Source organism: Triticum aestivum, chromosome 6D (assembly GCF_018294505.1).
Source record: "Triticum aestivum cultivar Chinese Spring chromosome 6D, IWGSC CS RefSeq v2.1, whole genome shotgun sequence".
Classification (NCBI taxonomy): Eukaryota; Viridiplantae; Streptophyta; class Magnoliopsida; order Poales; family Poaceae; genus Triticum; species Triticum aestivum.
Window position 1 is genome coordinate 270,578,361 of NC_057811.1, and position 15,806 is coordinate 270,594,166.

Consider the following 15,806-nt stretch of genomic DNA (forward strand, 5'->3'; position numbering starts at 1 on the left):
GAGGTCGGAGGTCCTCAGTCCCAATTAGGTCGAGCACACGCCTACCTCAAATTTCTGGCGGATCGGGAGAGAAGAGCTGGGTGTCAGGACCCCCTTGTCATGACGGACGACAATGGTGGTGGCGCCGGCGCCGACACTGATGCCACAAACCACTACTGTAGGATGCTTCTAACGCGACACTACGATCAGAGACCCTTCGACGAAACTGTGTGCGATGCAATAATCGCAATCGGTGGTGTAAAAACCGTCAAAAAGGTGCAAAACATTTGCGATGATGGATGCATCAAACACGGTTCGGATTTTGGTTGCGTGTGCGATGCAGGGCATACAGTTCAGTTCAATTAACTATTTGCGATGAGGAGGAACAAAAGAAACGGGCAGCCAGATGGAGGTGTGTGCGATATACAGCATACGGTTCACTCGGATGAACTGTTTATGATTAGGCAACACAAAAGAAACGGCCAGCCAGATCAAGGTGTGTGCGATATACGGCATGCGGTTCACTCGGATGAACTGTTTGCATTGAGACAAGAGAACAGAAACGGTCAGCCAGATTAAGGTGTGTGCGATGTACAGCATACGGTTCACTCGGATGAACTGTTTGTGATTAGGCAACACAAAAGAAACGGTCAGCCAGATCAAGGTGTGTGCGATATACGGCATGCGGTTCACTGGGCCTTGTCGTCAGTGTGTGACCTCTGTGGCAACCGTTTGCTCCCCACTAGCCTCTTCTTGTACCATGGCAACCATCCACCGCCTCTTTGCCTTTCCTCTCGATTTGGAACTGCTGTCGCACGCTCTTTCTCCCTCCATTTTCCTTCACCCTTCGTTCTGCCATTGATCGATCATCTTATCAATGGAGGGAACAGGCCGGAAACGACCCCGTTATTCTTGCCCCGATCCAAAATATGATGTGATGGAGGAACTCATTGATCGGTGCGACGTCATCACCTCGGCTAGCATGGCAGGTCTTGTGTTTGCTACCACCACTCGTGGCACTGTTTTTGCATGAAATCCTGATGCTTTCGGTACGTTTGTCTTCTGCCGTGACTATAATTGTTTCATCCACATGCATGCGGGTTAGCTAGTTTCCCTTTACTAATTAACCTTCTTGTGTTTCCAAGGTCCTGTGAACATTCCACCACCTATACTTGAAAAAATTTATAACCAAGGGGGAGATGATGATGCTGATGATCACGACCATGAGGACCCATATACTCAATGGTGCCTGGCAACTTATTCCGATGGATCACCTCTTCTTGTCTGTATACAGGGCACTGCTGATGTTACTAAGGAAGCAAGTGTTGTCTCGCATGGTCACACTCTTCGGATCTATTCCAGCATCCGTTGCAGGGTATTCGGGATGGATACTACTATACTAGCGCCAACACCTTCTCCCTGGTTCAGTATTGAAAGTCTTGGAGGAAACTCGCTCTTCCTTGGACAAAACTATCCAATGATGGTGGAAGGTGATCCAGCTGCTATTGACACAACGTTACTACCATTTATGAGAAGCAACTGTATCTATACCTCGGACATTGCTATGCTTCCCTACCATCCCAATATGGGTCCTGACATAGGCCGCTTCAGCCTGGATGATCAGTCCTGCGTTGGTCTCGAGATTTACAGTAGTTGGCCCTTCCCAGAGAATCACTTCTGGTTCAAAGCAAGCGTTTCCAACGCCGACGAGTGGTTGAGCTGAATTCCATTTCATCGCTTTGTTATTTGTTGTGTGAGAAAAACTTTACTTTACTAGAATGTTTTGTTGGAAATGGTCTATAATCCAACGTGTATCCTCGTTGTCATTGTGGATTGATGACTTGTTGTATGTAATCAATGGTACATTTGCATATGCGTCCATCAACTGACGCCTACTAGTGGTGTCCATATGAACAGTGCTAGTGATTTTAGTTGCAAAAATTAGATAGTGCTAGTGAATTTTAGCTGCATATTTTGACAAATCGCAGTGTTACAAGGTAGACAAATGGCAATGTTACTAGGTAAACAAATGTCAATCTTTCCAGTTTGACAAATGGCAACATACCCAAAATGACAGATGCAAATCTTACCCAATTGTTTCTACGTGGTTGCACACGGGTCATGCAAAACAACCGTTTGCGTTGAAGGGATGCAGAAATCCTGCTCGGCACATTTTCCCTTGGCTTCCTGGGGAAGCTGTCGGTTTGCGTACGGGTGTTCTAACTAAAACGTTTGCGATGTTTTATATTTAAAAACCATTGATGTTTTTTCAAAAGAAAATCGTTTGATAAGTCTGTACATTAAGAGAGAAAAACGAAAGTTCGTTCAAACCATATCTTTCATTCAGTCTCACTGCGAATTTATATTCATATGATCGAGAATTCGAGATACAGTATTAAACCCCCAAAAGAACTATTTCCAGCGGTGGCGAGGCGGTGTGCTGCACCGTCGTTGTCGTTGTCGTCCTCCGGGACGCTGTTGTTGAAGTCTTCAAGGCAGCACAAAATGTTCTTCACTTGTAAATCAAACATCATGTCGTCGCGCGATCGACGGGCGGGCCGCGGGAGGACGGCAACTGGCGCCGCTGAGAGGTAGCGGTCGACGGCAGCGTCCCATGCCGCTGAGGGGGATGCGCGCACGGGCACGTGCACGGGCGTGGCGGGTGCAGCCAAATGCATGGAGACCGGCACCGCGGTGGGTGGAGGGGCGCGCACGGGCAGGGGCACGGGCGCGGCGGGTGCAGCCAAACGCATGGGGACCGCCGCCACGATGAGTGGAGGGGCGGGCACGGGCACGGGCTGTAACGCCCCGAGGCCGATGCTCCAGTTGCCTTCCTTGTTTTGCGAGTCAGTTGTGTTTTTTTATTTGTTTGCTGCATCTCATCATCGCATCATTTGCATTGCATCGGCATTTCGTTGCCGCCATGTTTTAAAACTTGCATCCGCTCGTAGTTGCCGCTTTCCCCCTTGCGTTCGTTGACCGTTCTGAGTCTGACCGGATTTTCGAGTCTCTCTTGTCTGACCGTTTGACCCTCTCTGCACAACCACCGACCCCCCTCTGGCGTGCGTCCGAAAACTTCCCCGAACCCGAGCCGGACTGTTGTGACCGTTGGGTCCGGATCATCCCCTAACATCTACAAAACATCTCCGTTTTCTTATTTGGACTCCCTATCTAATTTTCTCGACCGCCCGATTACGATCGGACGGACCGAGTAACCCCTCCCCAATCCCCTACCTACTCAAATAGACCAACCCTAAATTCTAGGGGATTTGTCCCTGCCGCCGCCGCCGCACTCATCTCCCACCTCGGGATCTCCTCCCAACCAGCCACCACCGATCCTCTTCCTTGGGATCCATCCCCTCCCGATCCACCAACCACAACCAGACTCCTCTCCTCTCCTCCTCGTTTCTCCCTCCTCTGCTCGTTCGTCCCCGAGCAGCGCCTCCACCGTCGCCGGCGACCGCGTCACCAGGACCCTCGCGCACGAGCTCCTCCCTTCTCACGCGCCTGAGACCAGCAGCTCTCCTCGAGCCGGCCGCAGCAGCAGCCCCAGGCCGACCCCGCGCCCTCTCCCTCGGTCCCTCCTTCTCTTCCTTCTTTCTCCTGATCTCACATCTCTCTCTCTCTCGCAGGACCCTGACGGCCAAGGCGCCAGGAGCCGGAGCCCGAGCCTCCCGTCGCCAAACGCCACCGGGGCCAGCCGCCGGAACCCGACTGGACCATGCCGCAGCTCCTCTCCCTCCTTCCTTTCTCTCTTTCTTCTTCTTCACTGTCGTTTCTCTCTCCCTCCCTCACGCTACGCTCTTTGCCTCTCAACGCAGGACGCCGCTGCCATGGCCTCAAATCGAGCCGCCCTCGACCTTCTCCGGCCGCCCAACCATCAGATCCGTTCCGCCGTTCCTCGTCGTCCCCTCTTCGGATCTCGCCGCGAGACGCCCGCGCCGAGTCCAGCGCCAAGCCGCCGCCGTTGCCCCTGTTTCCTGCCGCTGCACCGATGCTGCCTTCTTCGTCCACAGGCGTAGGTGCTCGCGTTGACCGCGTCAACCAGCGGCTCGTCCCGCGCCTTTGCTCGCTGCGTTGACCCGATCTGGCCTCCTCGTTCGATCCAGCGCCCCTTCCAGCCCTTCTACTCCACCGACCGGCCCAAGGCCCAGGGTGAGCAGCGCCCCTGGCCTTTTCCTCTATTGGGCTAGTCAGATGCGGTCCGTACCATGTTTTTCCCAGTTCTGCAAATTTGCTATTTATCCAGAGAACGACTGTTTTACAGATAAACCCTTGCACTTCATGCATTTAATAACTCCACAACCGGGCATCGGATTAAAACAAACTAAATATGTAAAATGCTTAGAATTTTGTGTAGTTTAATAATATGCCACTTTCATCCCATGATAAAATGTTTAACGTGCCGTTTGTGTTTATTTTGCATAATGCCATGCTAAAATGCTTTATTTCATAACTAATTAACCGCAACTCGGATTTAATTAAACTATATATGTAAATGGGGTAGAAAAATGCCTAGTTTAACATGGTGCACTTCATTTTGCTGTTTAACAACATTAAAATTGCGTTTATGGCAGAACAGTACCAAATCAAAATATGCATATGAGGTTTTTCCAGAATTGTTGTTTATTATTTCCGGCCTCATTTAACTTGCTTAAATAGTTAGTTCACTTATGCTTCACCTCTTGCCATGTTAATCAACATTTAATATTGTTGGGTACATGACCGAGAGAGAACTAAATAATTGATGTGGTGTTTCGTCAATATGCAACTCGTTGCATATTGAACTCCACTTAATTTGTAGTATTGTTGTTGCACTTTGCCATGCATATTTAAACCGGACATGCATCATACTTGTTTGTGCATCATGCCATGTGTATGTGGTGGTTGTTTATTATGTTGTTTGTTTCTTTCCAGTTTGCTTCTCCCGTTAGCTTCGGTTTCGTTCTGAAGTTGTGAGGATTCGTTCGACTACATCCGTTTGTCTTCTTCATGGACTCGTTCTTCTTCTTTGCGGGATTTCAGGCAAGATGACCATACCCTCGAAATCACTTCTATCTTTGCTTGCTAGCTGTTCACTCTATTGCTATGCCGCGCTACCTACCTCTTGCTATATCATGCCTCCCATACTGCCATGTCAGCCCCTAACCTTGTCACCCTTCCTAGCAAACCATTGTTTGGCTATGTTATCGCTTTTGCTCGACCCCTCTTATAACGTTGCTAGTTGCAGGTGAAGATGAAGATTGCTCCATGTTGGATTATGTTTATGTTGGGATATCACAATATCTCTTATTTAATTAATGCATCTATATACTTGGTAAAGGGTGGAAGGCTCGGCCTTATGCCTGGTGTTTTGTTCCACTCTTGCCGCCCTAGTTTCCGTCATACCGGTGTTATGTTCCTTGATTTTGCGTCCTTACGCGGTTGGGTGATTTATGGGACCCCCTTGACAGCTCGCTTTGAATAAAACTCCTCCAGCAAGGCCCAACCTTGGTTTTACCATTTGCTACCACCTATCCCCTTTTCCCTTGGGTTCTGCAGACTCAAGGGTCATCTTATTTTAACCCCCCCCCCCCGGGCCAGTGCTCCTTGGAGTGTTGGTCCAAACTGAGTAGACTGCGGGGCCCCCTCCTGGAAACTCGAGGTCTGGTTTTACTCGTAGGATGTCTCATCCGGTGTGCCCTGAGAACAAGATATGTGCAGCTCCTATCGGGATTTGTCGGCACATTCGGGTGGCTTTGCTGGTCTTGTTTTACCATTGTCAAGATGTCTTGTAAACCGGGATTCCGAGACTGATCGGGCCTTTCCGGGAGAAGGTTTATCCTTCGTTGACCGTGAGAGCTTATGATGGGCTAAGTTGGGACACCCCTGCAGTGTATTATCTTTCGAAAGCCGTGCCCGCGGTTATGAGGCAGATGGGAATTTGTTAATGTCTGGTTGTAGATAACTTGTCACTTGACCCAATTAAAAATACATCAACTGCGTGTGTAGCCGTGATGGTCTCTTCTCGGCGGAGTCCGGGAAGTGAACACGGTCTGAGTTATGATTGACGTAAGTAGGTGTTCAGGATCACTTCTTGGTCATTGCTAGATGACGTCCGTTCCATTGCTTCTCTTCTCGCTCTCATTTGCGCAAGTTAGCCACCATATATGCTTTTGCCGCTGCAGCTCCACCTCTTTGCGCCATCCTTTCCTACAAGCTTAAATAGTCTTGATCTCGCGGGTGTGAGATTGCTGAGTCCTCGTGACTCACAGATACTTCCAAAACAGTTGCAGGTGCTGATGATACCAGTGCAGGTGACGCAACTGAGCTCAAGTGGGAACTCGATGAAGATCTTGTCCGTTGTGTTGTTTCTTTTCATGTTGATCAGTAGTGGAGCCCAGTTGGGACGATCAGGGATCTAGCAGTTGGGTTGTCTTCTTTTATTTTGGTTCCGTAGTCGGACCTATGTGTGTATCTCTGAATGATGTATGATTTATTTATGTATTGTGTGAAGTGGCGATTGTAAGCCAACTCTTTATCCCATTCTTGTTCATTACATGGGATTGTGTGAAGATGACCCTTCTTGCGACAAAACCACAATGCGGTTATGCCTCTAAGTCGTGCCCCGACACGTGGGAGATATAGCCGCATCGTGGGTGTTACAAGTTGGTAATCAGAGCCATCCCCGACTTAGGAGCCCCCTGCTTGATCGAATCGCTGACGTTGTTGAGTCTAGAACAAAAATGTTTTGAGTCTTAGGATTATATATATCGGAGAGTAGGATTCTTTTTACTCCTCAGTCCCTTCATCGCTCTGGTGAGGCTTCCTGACGTAGAAGTTTTGACTCTTCTCTCATCAATTTCACTAAAAAAATTAGGATCACGCAGGTATCTTGGAATCGTTCCGATGGTTTTGTGACGAGAACATTGTTCTTGGTGCCTCCTGACATTTAGGGGTTGTGGCAGTGTCCCGGGGAGTTGAGCTCCGAGGTGTTGTCGTCACAATTTTATCGTTGCAGTTCTGGAATACCTGAGTTTCGCCGACATTGAAATCTCTTTTATGCAGTTGTTGGTGAGATCACCTCGACGCCACCCAGTACTGGGGCGGGAGTTCGGGAGTATTGCCATAACTTGTATAACGGATGTTCTTTTCGAAGGTTGAGGTAAACGATTTTCAGAGTTTTCTTGGTTATGTGTTGACGGATGGATACAGCTGGATCTAGGTATTGTTAGTTTGGGTGATATATTTTGTGTCCCCTGTATCCCCAACACCAGATTGCATAACCAGAAAGTTTCGGGAGTTTATAAGTGGGAATTCAAGTAGCCTTAGGATATCTTTCCGACAGACGCATGATATGAGATTGGGGTTCGACGTCTAGTGGTCCGCCTTTCCACGGTTGATTTTACAGTGGTCTCGTTGTGTCTTAAAGAGTCCATGGCTTTGCCGACTCGGGGACGCTTCGTATGTCATGTGCACAGCCTTGTACATGATGGTGCTGTATGATTGAGCCCGTGTGGGCCCCACCACGAAAACTTCGGACGAAATCTCTATCATATGTTTGTTCCGGCTTATTCTGCGAGCCAATCCTTTGTTTTGTTTTATTTGTGGTATTCGAGTTGCTTCGAAGTCAAATGTGGATTCCATACCTTTCCTAAGCGGTGTTCTCATATTTCTATGTGGATGATAATCCTTCTTGATCATCGAGGTCGTCATGTTAATTCTCTTCCAACCGGCGTGCTTCTCTTCAAGTGTATCCGATCATCCCAACATTCGCAAGATCAATTCTAAGCTTTTTCTCAACGGTGTTTATTCCATCTACCCAAGTTGCCTTTGTTTTCCCGCCCTCCCACCCTTTTTCTTCAATGACTCAGATTTCTTAATCATGTATCCATCTTATGGAGGTGAAGTTTCTCCATTCTTTTCCGTCAATGTTCTTATCCGGTGAGTTCCCATGAAGATGCTCAACAGTTTCAAGTTCATCATCCTTCGTTGTTGTTTCTTCTCCGGTGGATCCAATTCAAGCTTATAGTGTTGATTATAGCCCTTTCCTCCTTTCAAATGCTTTCTCATGCTGGTGTACCTTTTAATCATCCACTTCTCGCCATTCATTGGTTCCGGAGTGTACAAGATACCTCAGAAGATTCACATTTCCATTCCCAATCCGTTCAAGTTATTTTGAGGATGCTATCTCATTCAAGCCATTTAATTCAACTAGTGCGATCTCTCTTTTAAATCATTTCAATGGTGTTTCTTTTCAGTGGGCCCTAACCCACAGGTCTTTTTCCAGGATCTTACCTGACTCATCTAATTTTTTCGGAGCTATTCCCAAATTCATTTCAAAGTTTGACGTAAGAACGAGTCATCATCAGTCAAATGTCTTTCTCCAAGATCTTTCAAATTCTTTTCATCGTTGGTTCAACCTTTCTAATTTTCATCCCGGAGTATCTCAACAATTCATGGTGGTGTTTCTCATCGTCATTCTCTACATTTGAAGACTGAAGAAGAATTTCTCCTAAATCTTGGTCCGTTCTCTTGAAGATTCATAGTTCTAGCTTATGCCATCCTCTCATAATTGTTTCCAATCGCGCAATTCTTTTCTTACCTATCCGGAGCATTTCTGAGTTGTTTCATTTCTTGATCATCCAAAGGCCATCATTTCAGAAGATTTCTTCATTCTAAGTTTTGAGCTTCGTTCTCCAATTATTCTAAATTGATGTCTCTTCGTTCTTCTCCAAATCTTACCGGTGCATCATTCAAGTATTCTCTATTCAGCTCGTCATCTATTCGTTCACTTGTATCTAAATCCCCTCAAGTATCTTCTTTCGTTTTCCAATTCTTTCCGTTGAATTGTGCCTTTGCTACTTTCATTTTCAATTCTCGCGGTGGTTCGTTCAAGATTTCAATTCCTTCGTTATCATATCAATTTATTCGTTATTTCAATCCTACCGGTGGTTCGTTGAAGACTTTTCTCAAGTTTGCGCAATATCTATGTTAATCCTTTCTACGAGAATAAGTAGTATGCAAGATCCGTTGCTTGTCATCAATCTAAATTGGTGATGGATACGCATAACGTAATTCTTATTCTTGTTTCATCCAAGTGTTTAATCCTTTCTTTTCGAGTTCGTTCATGATATCAAATTCTCGGTTCCAAGTTGTTCATCTTTTCTTTCCGGAGCTCCAAGTTATTTCAATTATTTCATTTCAAAGCTTCATCTAATCATTGCAAGGCTTCTCCCGGAGTTCTTTTCAATTTTCCCTTTCGTTTGATCATTCTTTTATTATCGGAGTTCTTCATGGAGGATCAACATGGTGGCTCATCAAGGATTCCTTTCATTCTTCAATTGTTCGTCAAGATTTCTCTCGGAGTTATGATTCGTCAAGCTATACTCTAAAATAAACATGGTGTTCAACACATGTTTTGTTTTGAGGAGTTCAAGCATTCTTCATCTTGCATTCTGAAGTGCAATTCTCTCTCTTATCTTTTGAGGTGGTGTTATGTCATTCTGGACAATTTGAGTTTGCGTTTAATGATTCACATGTTGTCAAGAATGAGATATTTTAAATCCACCAATCTCTTTGTTGGAGTTATCTTGTGCCATGTTTCACCTAAAGCCTTCCCTAAGGAATGTTGCTAATTGTGGTGCTTATCAATGATCCAAGTTTTCTCCTATCCTCTCGACGAGAGAAGATTTCATCTCTTTGTTGATCTCAAGCAAGCAATTGTTTTCGTTACTGGCCGGTTGTCACCTCACAGTTTTGAGATGTTTTTCCATAAGCCCACAACAAACTTATTCGTTTCGTTGTTGGTTTTCCAACAACTCCATTATAACCTTCTTGGAAGGGTGCTTTCCAAGCTCATTTGTGGCAGAAGTTGTCATTTTCTTCTCCATTCTTTATTCCAATGATCTATCTTCTATTTTTCTTTCGGAGGCATTGTGATGTTCCTCTCTTCACTCATCTTCACGGTTTGTGAGGACTGTGTTCTTTTCGTGCTTATCAATTTCCAACCGGAGTGTCGTGCCCTCTTTTCAAGTTCTTCCCATTCTGGCAAGTTTTGTCTCCTTCCTCAATTGGAGTGCGGCCTGAAATTTTTCTTACCCCTTGTGTCATTCTTTCATTAGTTCCGGAGGCTATGTGTTGGTAATTTCATCGAGTATCCTCTCATCTTGTCAAGTTCATGTTCAATTCCTTCCATTTACAGTCGGAGTGCTGCCCAAATTATATCATTCTTATTCCTTCCCTATCTTGTTTTTACCGGAGTGGTTTAAATATCTATCGTGTCAATTAACCTCAAGGTTCACATGGTGTTCCTTGTTTCTCTTTTCTACCGGTGTGCTTTCATACTCCTTTTGATCCGTTAAGCACTTGTTTCATGTCTTTCAACCTACAAGGTTCTCGTGATGTTCCTTGTTCCTCTTTCCTAACGGATTGTTTTCAACTTTGTTCATCTTCGTTGGATTCTCTCTTTTAATTCGTTCAATCTCCCAAGGTTCGTGGTTTCACTCGTTTGTCAAAGAAGCAATTTAGTCTTACCTCTTCTCCTCATCTTCCGTTTCCCTCCGGTGCCATCCTAGATCTCGGGACGAGATCCTCTTGTAGTGGTGGAGTGTTGTAATGCCCCGAGACCGATGCTCCAGTTGCCTTCCTTGTTTTGCGAGTCAGTTGTCTTTTTTTATTTGTTTGTTGCATCTCATCATTTGCATTGCATCGGCATTTCGTTGCCGCCATGTTTTAAAACTTGCATCCGCTCGTAGTTGCCGCTTTCCCCCTTGCGTTCGTTGACCGTTCTGAGTCTGACCGGATTTTCGAGTCTCTCTTGTCTGACCGTTTGACCCTCTCTGCACAACCACCGACCCCCCTCTGGCGTGCGTCCGAAAACTTCCCCGAACCCGAGCCGGACTGTTGTGACCGTTGGGTCCGGATCATCCCCTAACATCTACAAAACATCTCCGTTTTCTTATTTGGACTCCCTATCTAATTTTCTCAACCGCCCGATTACGATCGGACGGACCGAGTAACCCCTCCCCAATCCCCTACCTACTTAAATAGACCAACCCTAAATTCTAGGGGATTTGTCCCTGCCGCCGCCGCCGCACTCATCTCCCACCTCGGGATCTCCTCCCAACCAGCCACCACTGATCCTCTTCCTTGGGATCCATCCCCTCCCGATCCACCAACCACAACCAGACTCCTCTCCTCTCCTCCTCGTTTCTCCCTCCTCTGCTCGTTCGTCCCCGAGCAGCGCCTCCACCGTCGCCGGCGACCGCGTCACCAGGACCCTCGCGCACGAGCTCCTCCCTTCTCACGCGCCTGAGACCAGCAGCTCTCCTCGGGCCGGCCGCAGCAGCAGCCCCAGGCCGACCCCGCGCCCTCTCCCTCGGTCCCTCCTTCTCTTCCTTCTTTCTCCTGATCTCACATCTCTCTCTCGTAGGACCCTGACGGCCAAGGCGCCAGGAGCCCGAGCCCGAGCCTCCCGTTGCCAAACGCCACCGTGGCCAGCCGCCGGAACCCGACTGGACCATGCCGCAGCTCCTCTCCCTCCTTCCTTTCTCTCTTTCTTCTTCTTCACTGTCGTTTCTCTCTCCCTCCCTCACGCTATGCTCTCTGTCTCTCAACGCAGGACGCCGCTGCCATGGCCTCAAATCGAGCCGCCCTCGACCTCCTCCGGCCGCCCAACCATCAGATCCGTTCCGTCGTTCCTCGTCGTCCCCTCTTCGGATCTCGCCGCGAGACGCCCGCGCCGAGTCCAGCTCCAAGCCGCCGCCGTTGCCCCTGTTTCCTGCCGCTGCACCGCTGCTGCCTTCTTCGTCCACAGCCGTAGGTGCTCGCATTGACCGCATCAACCAGCGGCTCGTCCCGCGCCTTTGCTCGCTGCGTTGACCCGATCTGGCCTCCTCGTTCGATCCAGCGCCCCTTCCAGCCCTTCTACTCCACCGACCGGCCCAAGGCCCAGGGTGAGCAGCGCCCCTTGCCTTTTCCTCTATTGGGCTAGTCAGATGCGGCCCGTACCATGTTTTTCCCAGTTCTGCAAATTTGCTATTTATCCAGAGAACGACTGTTTTACAGATAAACCCTTGCACTTCATGCATTTAATAACTCCACAACCGTGCATCGGATTAAAACAAACTAAATATGTAAAATGCTTAGAATTTTGTGTAGTTTAATAATATGCCACTTTCATCCCATGATAAAATGTTTAACGTGTTGTTTGTGTTTATTTTGCATAATGCCATGCTAAAATGCTTTATTTCATAACTAATTAACCGCAACTCGGATTTAATTAAACTATATATGTAAATGGGGTAGAAAAATGCCTAGTTTAACATGGCGCACTTCATTTTGCTGTTTAACAACATTAAAATTGCGTTTATGGCAGAACAGTACCAAATCAAAATATGCATATGAGGTTTTTCCGGAATTGTTGTTTATTATTTCCGGCCTCATTTAACTTGCTTAAATAGTTAGTTTACTTATGCTTCACCTCTTGCCATGTTAATCAACATTTAATATTGTTGGGTACATGACCGAGAGAGAACTAAATAATTGATGTGGTGTTTCGTCAATATGCAACTCGTTGCATATTGAACTCCACTTAATTTGTAGTATTGTTGTTGCACTTTGCCATGCATATTTAAACCGGACATGCATCATACTTGTTTGTGCATCATGCCATGTGTATGTGGTGGTTGTTTATTATGTTGTTTGTTTCTTTCCGGTTTGCTTCTCCCGTTAGCTTCGGTTTCGTTCCGAAGTTGTGAGGATTCGTTCGACTACATCCGTTTGTCTTCTTCATGGACTCGTTCTTCTTCTTTGCGGGATTTCAGGCAAGATGACCATACCCTCGAAATCACTTCTATCTTTGCTTGCTAGCTGTTCGCTCTATTGCTATGCCGCGCTACCTACCTCTTGCTATATCATGCCTCCCATACTGCCATGTCAGCCCCTAACCTTGTCACCCTTCCTAGCAAACCATTGTTTGGCTATGTTATCGCTTTTGCTCGACCCCTCTTATAACGTTGCTAGTTGCAGGTGAAGATGAAGATTGCTCCATGTTGGATTATGTTTATGTTGGGATATCACAATATCTCTTATTTAATTAATGCATCTATATACTTGGTAAAGGGTGGAAGGCTCGGCCTTATGCCTGGTGTTTTGTTCCACTCTTGCCGCCCTAGTTTCTGTCATACCGGTGTTATGTTCCTTGATTTTGCGTTCCTTACGCGGTTGGGTGATTTATGGGACCCCCTTAACAGTTCGCTTTGAATAAAACTCCTCCAGCAAGGCCCAACCTTGGTTTTACCATTTGCTACCACCTATCCCCTTTTCCCTTGGGTTCTCCAGACTCAAGGGTCATCTTATTTTAACCCCCCCCCCAGGCCAGTGCTCCTTCGAGTGTTGGTCCGAACTGAGTAGACTGCGGGGCCCCCTCCTGGAAACTCGAGGTCTGGTTTTACTCGTAGGATGTCTCATCCGGTGTGCCCTGAGAACGAGATATGTGCAGCTCCTATCGGCATTTGTCGGCACATTCGGGTGGCTTTGCTGGTCTTGTTTTACCATTGTCGAGATGTCTTGTAAACCGGGATTCCGAGACTGATCGGGCCTTTCCGGGAGAAGGTTTATCCTTCGTTGACCGTGAGAGCTTATGATGGGCTAAGTTGGGACACCCCTGCAGGGTATTATCTTTCGAAAGCCGTGCCCGCGGTTATGGGGCAGATGGGAATTTGTTAATGTCTGGTTGTAGATAACTTGTCACTTGACCCAATTAAAAATACATCAACTGCGTGTGTAGCCGTGATGGTCTCTTCTCGGCGGAGTCCGGGAAGTGAACACGGTCTGAGCTATGATTGACGTAAGTAGGTGTTCAGGATCACTTCTTGGTCATTGCTAGATGACGTCCGTTCCGTTGCTTCTCTTCTCGCTCTCATTTGCGCAAGTTAGCCACCATATATGCTTTTGCCGCTGCAGCTCCACCTCTTTGCGCCATCCTTTCCTACAAGCTTAAATAGTCTTGATCTCGCGGGTGTGAGATTGCTGAGTCCTCGTGACTCACAGATACTTCCAAAACAGTTGCAGGTGCTGATGATACCAGTGCAGGTGACGCAACTGAGCTCAAGTGGGAACTCGATGAAGATCTTGTCCGTTGTGTTGTTTCTTTTCATGTTGATCAGTAGTGGAGCCCAGTTGGGACGATCAGGGATCTAGCAGTTGGGTTGTCTTCTTTTATTTTGGTTCCGTAGTCGGACCTATGTGTGTATCTCTGAATGATGTATGATTTATTTATGTATTGTGTGAAGTTGCGATTGTAAGCCAACTCTTTATCCCATTCTTGTTCATTACATGGGATTGTGTGAAGATGACCCTTCTTGCGACAAAACCACAATGCGGTTATGCCTCTAAGTCGTGCCCCGACACGTGGGAGATATAGCCGCATCGTGGGTGTTACACGGGCGCTGGCGCTGGCATGCACACGAGCTTGCGCGGGTCCGCGGAGACCTCGCTGACGCCCGCGGCTTCCAACTCTGCGATAGTGCTCGGCGACCAGCCCGTCAATGTTACGGGGATGGTCGCTGGCGCGGGGATGGGAGCTGGGACGGGAGCGGGGGCAGCAACCGCCGTGGCCATCTCATTCTGGGTCATATCCATGAGGCCCCATTCCTCCTTATTTTCTATCTCCTCTGGCTCGGAGTCGACTTCACCAAACTTGAAGACTAGTGGCAGTTGATCATTCCGCGCCGTGGCGTTGGTGGAGGTCTGTGGGAGGGAGGGGAATGGGAGGCGAACAGTAAGGCCGCTAGTATTAAACAGCGGCTCGGGCACCATTATGGAGAGGAAGGATGGCGGCCATGGAAGTCAAAGGGCTCTCTTCCCAGTGAGCCTACACAGCCTACAGCTCGCACGCTTCCCGTTGAGCCTGCGCACTAGAGGACTGCTTGCACGCCTCTTGGTCAGCCAGCGCACCGAACTCTGCTCGCACGCCTCCCGTTCAGTCAAGGTCAAGCAGCTGTCCGCACGGCACCTCCTGTAGCCATTAAAATGAAGACACATGGCATCACGCGAATGGTTAACAAAACGCACACGATTTGAATTATACAACCGTTTGAGATATTAAAGTGGCAGCTATTTTTTCAAAATGCCTTTGTTGGCTATTATTCGAGTGCGCCTTCTCTCAAAATGGACACCAAAAATACCACAGCATGTCGGGTGCCATTCCATGAAAGCATGCCAAGTTTCATGAATTTCAGACGAGTTTTAGATGTACTAGAATTTAAAAACAAAGTATCTCAACATTTTGCCGGCAATCAAGGGTGCCCTGGTGTTTGAAATTCATTCCCATTTCTTGCATGGGACCTAAGCATGCACCCAAGGACACAGATTTTATTTTTCAACCAATTTATATGCACTGGAGCATGTGCATGTAGTTCAAATTTTAATTATGCACATAAATGCATTGAAAACTAGTTAATGCATAAAAATGTCCAAACGAACCACGAAAAATCACAAAACTTGACACAACACTCGTGTTGTTTTATGTTGACACGAGAAAAAAATTGAAAGCAATAAGAGGCCATGGATATCGTTTCGTCCCCAAAGGTGGGACGTTCCCTATCGAGACCATCATGCTTGTTGTGAGAAGCTCTGGTTTGTGAGAAGCATATACCCAAACCTGCCCCAAAAGGGACAACTTTTTTACCACGGCATGTTGATGCCGCTCCATGATAGCATGCCAAGTTTCATGAATTTCAGACGAGTTTTGGATTTACTAGAATTTAAAAACCAGGCATCTCAACGTTTTGCCGGCAATCAACGGTGCCCTGGTGTTTGAAATTCATTCCCATTTCTTGTAT